Raw genomic sequence first — 8,915 nt, forward strand, 5'->3', positions numbered from 1 at the left:
TAAAAAGCAAGCATTCATTTAAGTAATACACTGTCTTCTTCCACTCTTTCTTCAGACTTCAAGCTTGTAGTTGTTACTCATTCATTATGGTACCCTAGGATTACTATTAGGAGCACAGAATATGTTTTATTTTTAAGAGGCCATCTTACTAAGAATCCAAAGCACACAGATTTATGAAATCACATGTTCACACTTTTCTCTTAAAGCATCAAAGAGGTAACTAAAAACCACCAGATTATTTCAGAGCAATTTGTCTTTTAGGAAAATTTAGCAACAGTCGAAAATCTTTATTGTGTTCCATTTTCTCTCTCTCTCTCTCTTTTTTAGTTATATAAAGATTTGCTGATAAATAACTGCTTTGTTCACAAAGTTAAATTAATGTTGCCAAAATAAGTCATTTTATATAATAAAAAGCCCTTCTGTTTTCCTAACACATTACAGTGCATACTTACTTTGTGCTAAAGTGTTTATTGACATGGTGCTAAAGGTGAATATAGATCCTTTATAATTCTAGAATAGACAAGTTTTAACATCTTCTCTAAAATCTTAAAAATCACTCATATTCTTTAATCTATCATTTTGAAGTATTTTAAGTGTACCTTATAACAAAGATTCTAACTGCTGTGATCAAGTCTCTTGATTTACCAGGCAAACATTTCATAGATTTCCTCAGGTAAGAAATGCAGCATTAAAAGAGAATAAAATTATGGCATTTGCAGGTAAGTGGATGGTATTGGAGAATATCATGCTAAGCGGAGTAAGCCAATCCCCCAAAACCAAAGGCCGAATGTTCCTCTGATAAGTAGATGCTGACCCATAATGGGGGAAGGGGGAGATGCAAAAAATGGAGGTACTTTGATTGAGCAAAGGGGAGGGGGCAGGGGAGCAGGAAAGATGGAGTGAGATGAACATCATTACCCTAGGTACATGTATGACTGCACATGTGGTGCAATGTTATATGGTGTACAACCAGAGAAATGAAAAGTTGTGTTGCAATTGTGTACAATGAATCAAAATGCACTCTGCTGTCATATATATCTAATTAGAATAAATAAATTAAAAAATTAAAGAATCAAAAAAAGAGAAATGCATACCAATCCAAGACTAACATATTATATGAGGAATCCCAAATACATAATAACAATTTGGACAATATGCAATAATCAGACAGGTAAAACTATATTTCAGAAGTATCCATGCTTCTGAGTCTTTTGTATTTCTGGAGATGTCAATACAAAATGAAGCCACTAAGTGTTCTTTATATATTTCAAAAGGCTGGTAGCATTACCAGGAATTCTGCGAACACTTACCTGCTCACAGAAAATCCTTAACAATTCAGATTGAACATGAACAAAACTCCATTCATTTACTCATCAAGCCATTTGGTGTACAGGGCTTAGCAATGAGAATCAAGAAACAGTACAACGTGTAACTGTGGTGTAAGATGCAGGTGTGAGTTAAGAGTAAAATGCTAGTAATTTGGGGAATGTAAAAGTCCACCTCTCTTTTTTTTTTTTTTTTTGTAGTTGTAGATGGATACAATGCCTTTATTTTGTTTATTTTTATGTGGTGCTGAGGATCAAATCCAGTGCCTCACCCATACTAGGTAAGCACCCTGCTGCCAAGCTACAGCCCCAGCCCCACCTCTCTTTCTTGAAAAATTTAAAAACAGTGTCATAAATTCAAACATTTATTATGAATTAATAGGTGGAAAACACCATGAGTATTTAATAGGGACAAAAAAAGATAAGACTATTTCTAACCTAGAGCAATTTAAAATTAATAAGGATCCATCAGATAAATGCATTTCAAAATCACAGTGAGATACCACTTCATGCTCATTAGGATGGCTGGAATCAAAAACCAAATAAGAGTTGTTAGAAAGGAGACAGAGAAATTGGTGCCCTTGCACACTTCTGAGAAGAGCGTCAAATGGTGCAGCTGCTTCAGAAAGCAATCTGGCAGTTGTTCAAAAGCTAACGTTATACATAAGTCAGTAATTCCACTTCCATTTATGAATCCAAGAAAATTGAACACAATGTTCATGCAAAAATGTGTACATGAATGTCCATAGCAGCATTGTCCATAAGAGTCAAAAAGGAAACCACCCAAGTGCTTATGAACAGATAAGCAAAATGTGGTTTATCTATATAGTGGAATGTTATTCAGTCATAAGAAGGAATGAAGCACTAACACATGCTACAACTTGAATAAACCTTTATAAACATTATGCATGGTAAAAGTCAGCTATAGAACACATACCGAATGATTTCATTTGTAAATAATGTGCAGAACATGGAAATTTATAGAGACAAAATTTATTGGCTATCTAAGGCAGCAGGTTAGGGAAACAGGGAAAAAATGGGGAGTGACTCCTAATGGATTACAGGGTTTCTTTTAGGGGTGATGAAAAAAAACCTAAAAATGATTATGCTGATGGCTATACAAAAGCCTGAAAATACTAAGCTCTACTGAATCATATACTTTTAAAGGGTGAATTGTATTGAATGTGAATTAGCTCAGGAAAGCAGATATTTTGGCTGAGCACACTGGTACATGTCTGTAATCCCATTAGCTCAGGAGGCTGAGGCAGGAGGATTGCAAGTTCAAAGCCAGCCTTAGCAACTTATTGAGGCCCTAAGCAACTCACTGAGACCCTATTAAAAGGGCTTGGGATGTGGCTCAGTAATTAAGTACCCCTGGGTTCAGTCCCTGGTACCAAAAAATAAAGAAAATAAGACCAAACAGTTCCTCCTAACACAAAGAAGAAAGGAAGAAAATGCTGAAAAGGCAGCAACTGTGAAAAATCGTGTGAGCACAGATACCACCACCATTACCCCTTGTGAGGACCTGCTGAAGTTGCTGAAGGCTACAGAAAGAAGTGTTATCTTGCTGTGTGACAGGAACTGACCAACAGAAGGGAAGAAAAAAGCTCTTGGCTGAGATTAACATAAAGAAGTAGTAATTACTTTTTTGAACTCTTACAAAGTTTAAAAAGTAAAAAATCTTCCAATTTTCAGAATTCTGGAGCTTCTATTTTTATCTTTCTGAACTTATAAAAAATAATTAAATTCTCAAATAACATCCTTATCAAAAATAAAACTACACAATTTAGCAATTCAAAACAAGGACTTTGATATCACATATTTGGGTATGAAGCCTGATTTAACACTTTTAAGCCAGGTAACTTTGAGTAGGTTATTTGGTTTTCCTAAGCCTCCCCTTTCTAGTTTTTCTTTTTTGTGTGTGCTGTTGGGGATTGAACCCAGAGCCTCACACATGCCAGACAAGCACCCTAGCACTGAGTCACATCCCCAGTCCTCTTTCCTAGTGATTAAAGGAAGATGGCTCTTATATAGTTGATACAAAGATAGAAAGTGCATGCCAGTTGCAGGTATCCAACAAACACGTCTTGCTCAGGAGGTCTGGCCTGCAGCCCGTGGGTCTCGGTGCTAGACACTCTGGAGTGCTCGTGTTGGCTTTCCTGTACTGGAGTGTGCACAGAAAGGAGTCAGCACCTCTTTTCAGGTTCTTCCAACATTCTACTCATACACAAGATTGATGGACAAGAGAGACGTTACTAATGATTTTGCCAGGGTATGTACTCCACAAAAAAACAAATGCATAGTCACTGTGGATAGTTTAGCTTTCCAAAGCAACTAACTTGTGAAAGATAGTTCACGTCTTTCAAAAAATGGCTCAACAGGATGAGGATGGCAGTATTCTCTCCATCACCCTTACAAGTTTGTTCTTCCACCCAAATTCTTCCTACCAGGCAGAACAACTCAACTCCACTCTGCTCTGGTTCCTCTCTACAAATATGTATAAATAAGTGCATCAACAAACATCCTCCAGCTAAAAGCCCAATGAGGAGGTAGAGTAACCACCATTTATTCTTTGGCAACTCAAACCTATCCCAAGTATTTCTCATTAAACGTAAAACAAACAAAACAGCATAATCATTTTTAGGTTCCCCAGGAGAAACTGAAGAACAAAGTATTTTCTTTAACTAGGCCACAAAGATTGCAGAGTCCCTGTACTGCAGCAGTAAACCATACTAGTTGATTTGATATTTATAATAAGAAAGAAAAACATGAAAATACACCTATAATTTTTTCTCATTATTTCCATTACACAACAAAGTAGTTGTATTAGCTAATAGACTAAACCATTTAAAACTATTAACAAAAAATCCAAATCATAACATAAATCCAAATTTAATCAAGAAACACACAGTGAACATACATTTAAAGGCTTGGGGATGTAGCTCGGTGGTAGAGTGCTTGCCTAGCTTGTGTGGGGCCCTGGGTTCAATCCCTAGCAACACACACACACACACACACACACACACAGAGTAAAACTGAACATATACTTAGCTTTTAGAAAGAAAATAAAAATTTCAAGATACTTCATAAATTAGTTCAAAATAATACTGGTTGAAAATGCTTAGCTTGTATTTAAATACTATCTGAAACACTACACATATGTTTTCACTTTATTCTTCAACACTGGGGCTACTAAACTAAAATACAGATGTATGCATATCACATAACATACTTAAGCAGCTCCCTGTGGAAAAAAGAAAATAGAAGAAATAAACCTTGTCTCTTCTATATACTCTTTCTGTTATAAAGCATTCATATGACTCCAAGGACATCTGGAACTTAAACCTTGGTTTCCTGATTCCAAATTAATTTTTTGTAAATCTTGGAAATAAAGTATAAGAGCAGCTGGAAACAAGATTAAATCCTAAGATCTAAAAATCTGAAGTTCCTTTTATGCTCCAATTTCTTCAATATATACAATTATGCCTAGTTATAAGCTAAATATGCTTAGTTATAAGTATCATATTGTGGACATCTTTTATCAATTTACCTGTTTAGGTTGTGAATTCATCATAGAGATTTATGCACTACTAAGAAAAATATAAATTCACAAATAAAGACAAATTTTTACCATAAACTCTTCCTTATGTTTAGTCATAATTCCCCTTCCTTTAAATACTTAGGAAAATACTCATTGTACTCCTGTGAACAAACAACCAGTGTTCAGGCATGAGCAGGAGATTTAAACCATAGGCTTGCCATAATACCTTCAAATGTTGGCTTTAAAAGGTACAAATATGTAAACTCAGTAGTTCCCAACAGGGTCAATTCCACCACCCCTGACATTTCCACAACTGGAGGTGGTACTGGTAAACATCCTGCAGTGCATACAAAGGCCCCAAAACAAAGGATTATCAGGGTGGAGCTCATGGGAGAGTGCTTGCCCAGCATGCCCAAACCCTGGGTTCAATCCCAAGAACCACAAAAAATAAAAACAAAAAACTCCCACAAGAGAATTCTAAGATCCGAAAGTCAATGGTATGGAGGATGAGAAACTCTATGGTATGTAGATTATAGTCATTCAGATAAAAAGCCAGGCACAGTGGTGCACCCCTGTAATTCTAGTGACTCAGGGAGCTGAGACAAGAAGATTTCAAGTTCCAGGACAGCCTTGGCAACTTAGTTGAGATCTTTTCTAAAAATAAAAAAGGGCTAAGGAAGTAGCATAGTCATAGAGCACCTCTAAATTCTATCCTGAGTATCAAAAACAAAATACAAACACAAAATAACAAAGAATGAGGCCTAAAGAAATTAAAGAATGTGTCCAAGATCAGCTCAGGTAAATGCAGATCAAAACTAGAACTTAAGTGTTCTGATTTCTACAGTTAGAAGATGAAGGAAATGAAAATGGAGAAAAGACTCTTATGGTTTGTAGCTTTTATTGAAAGTCCATTTGGTAGCTAAAAGGGCTCTGTCAGTAGAACCAAGATACCTCATTCCCAGAAAACCCTTGTTTTCAAAACTCAGTTCCATTTTCTCTCTCTCTCTCTCTCTCTCTCTCTCTCTCTCTCATAAGCAATTGGGAGGAAGAACCACAGGCTAATGGGACACTATCAAAGAAATAAATCTCCTAGAAGATACAGGGATAATGCAACAGGGTCACCTAAAAGAATCCAACAGATAAAAATCCTTCATTTTGGATACAATGTCTACTCTTGAACAGTAGCAGTTTTCATCTTGTTCCTAGTCTTTTGACTCAAACAAAACATTTCCTTCTTGAACAGAAAACAACCTATTTTAGTTTTAAGCATTTAATATTGGGAAATGTATATACAATGTCTGGCTTTGGCCAGGTGTCATATTAACTACTTGGGAGGCTGAGGCAGGAGGATTGTAAATTCAAGGACAGCCTAAGCAACTTAGCAATACCCTATTTGGGGGGTGGGGGGGAAATTAGATAAAAAGGGCTGGAGATATAGCTCAGAGGTAGATCACCACTAGGTTCAATCCCCAGTATAGCAATTGAGAGAGAGAGAGAGAGAGAGAGAGAGAGAGAGAGAGAGAGAGAGAGAGCGCGAGCCTGAAGAGAGGTCTGGACCTTGCCTTGACTATCTTAGTTTATATAGGACCAGTCAAATTCAATAGTTTCAGGTTGAGGTAATCAGAAATATCAACCATGAAATTTAGATGGGGGCTTTGCATAATGTAGTATCAGAATATGTGGAGGTTGAATTCAATCACATGAACAATCAACCAGTCATTAATGAAGCCCCAATAAAAACTCTGGACATCAAGGCTTGGATGATCTTCCCTGGCAATCAATTCTTTGTGTGTACATACTGTCACCATCAATGCTTACAGGGCAACATATCCTGAGAACAATGGAAGCTTCATATTTGGAACCCCTCTAGATTCTGCCCTATGCATGTCTTCCTTTGGCTGATTTTTCTGCTTATCTTTCCCTACATAAGCCATAATCTTGAGTAGTACAGCCTTCACTTACTTCTTGAAGCACTTCTAGACAATTATTGATTATGAGGGTGGTTTGGGGAGTCATCTGAACTTGGATTTGCTATCAAAGGTGAGGGTGGTCTTGGAGGGTATGGCCTCAATTTTATCATTTGGCTAACTTTAGGCAGGAACATTAGTTTATTTTCCAATGTAATTCTGGATATTTCCAGACTCTAGCTTGTATAATCATTGCTTCTTTGGTTTATGTGAGCACTCTGAGACTTACTTTTAGTCAACAAAATGTGGCAAAGCTGAGAATGCACATGTGATCATGTTTATTTGAAGACCACAAAAGACCATGTTGCCCACCTTGCTATACATAACCTCCCTCTCCAGTGTAAAGCAGGCTGCATGTCGCAAGCTGCCCTATAAAGGAAGTCACACTGCAAGGAAGGAGGCCTTCAGCTAACAGCAGAAAACTGAGGCCTATAGTCCCAAATTCTGCAAGGATCTGAACGCTGCCAACAACTCTTCCCCATTGGACCCTCAAAATGAGGCTCCAGTTCTGGCTGCATTTCAAATGCAGCTTTCAGATGAGATTCTGAAGCAGGCAAACAAACAAAGCCATGTCAAACTCCTGACCCACAGTAGCTGTGAAATAGTAAGTGTATGTTATTTAAAGTCATTAATTTGTGATAATTTCTTACACAGTACTAGACAACCATCACAACAATCAGAAACACACCATGAGAGGGAAATTTATAAAATGCAAACAGGGTCATAATTACTTAATGGCTTAAGAATTTCTCAGTAGTCTCACTGATTACAGACCAAAGTCTAAACATTTTAGGTGTTTTAGTCAGCTTTTTCACTGCTATGACTAAAGGACCTGACCACAACAACATTAGGGGAGGAAAAGTTTATCTGGGGGTTCCAGTTTCAGAGGTCTTAGTCCATAGCTCCATGCCTTAGGGCTCAAGGTGAGAAAAACATGGCAGAAGAGTGTGGTAGAGGGAAGCAGCTCACATGGTAATCAGAAAGCATGGGACTGTGCAGGGTGGGGGCAGAGAGACAGAAACAGAGATCTCCACTTTTCAGATACAAACACATACCCCAAACCTATGGCCCAAAGCCCCACCTCCTCTAGCCACACCCCACCTGCTTTCAGCCACCACCCAATTAATCCCATGAGGTGATTAATACACTGATTGTGTTAAGACTCTCAATCCAATCATTTCTTCTCTGAACCTTCTTTCATTGTCTCACATGTGAGCTTTTGGGGACACTTCACATCCAAACCATAATAGTAGGGTATAAAAGACTCTTTTTAATCTGATTCTGGTTCCTTGTCTAATCAAATCTCTTAAAATAGTCCATTCTGTCTCATCTTTTCTCTTTCTCCCTCACTCTAAGCTCCAGCCAAATTCAACCAAGTACAAGTTTTTAAAAATTATCTATCCATCCCTTCCACAATAAGCTGTGCCTCTTGCCTGGAACACCGCAATGCCATGCAACCCTCCTCTTTTCAAATCTCTATAGAAGTCAGCGTGGGTGCACCTCCTTGACCTCAACCAATAAAGGTTGTGGCTTCTTCCAGTATCAGCCAGCCCTGTGTACATTTCTGTGCAGCAAACCCAACTTACATTCTAGTTGCTTATTAGCTGCCTTTCTGTTGATTTAGACTACAAGAAATCCTTGAGGGGGAAAACTGAATTCTATTTGTCTAGGTTAGTTTGTAGTTCTGGCACAGATCTGGTGCTTAATAAAGTTTTATTAAATAAATGAATGCTCATAAAATTATACTTACTGGTCATAACTTTTCAAGGAAAGACATTACAATACACAAAATAATTTTCTGTAATCCAAAGTACCAAATTGTAGCATTAATGAAACCATGACTTCAAGGTTTTCCAAATCTGGACATATATCTATCCAGCTTACATTTCAGCTCCATTAACCTGCCACACAATACCAATCAATATCTACTGTTTTATGATTACATATTTTTAAGACCCTCTACTGTTTTAAAAAATAAATTTAAGGTGGGAGTGGTGACACACACCTATAATCCCATTGGCTTGAGAGGCTGAGACAGGAAGATATTGAGTTTGAAGTCAGCCTCAGCAACAACAAGGTGCT

General features: G+C 37.5%; 1 protein-coding gene across 1 annotated transcript in view; it reads right to left on the reverse strand.

Moving 5' to 3' along the window:
- LOC107159670 (centromere protein P) overlaps positions 1 to 8,915 on the reverse strand; it is a 227,944-nt gene that overhangs the window by 151,075 nt on the left and 67,954 nt on the right. The window lies entirely within an intron of this gene.

The sequence above is a fragment of the Marmota marmota genome, unplaced genomic scaffold, assembly GCF_001458135.2.
Source record: "Marmota marmota marmota unplaced genomic scaffold, marMar, whole genome shotgun sequence".
Classification (NCBI taxonomy): domain Eukaryota; kingdom Metazoa; phylum Chordata; class Mammalia; order Rodentia; family Sciuridae; genus Marmota; species Marmota marmota.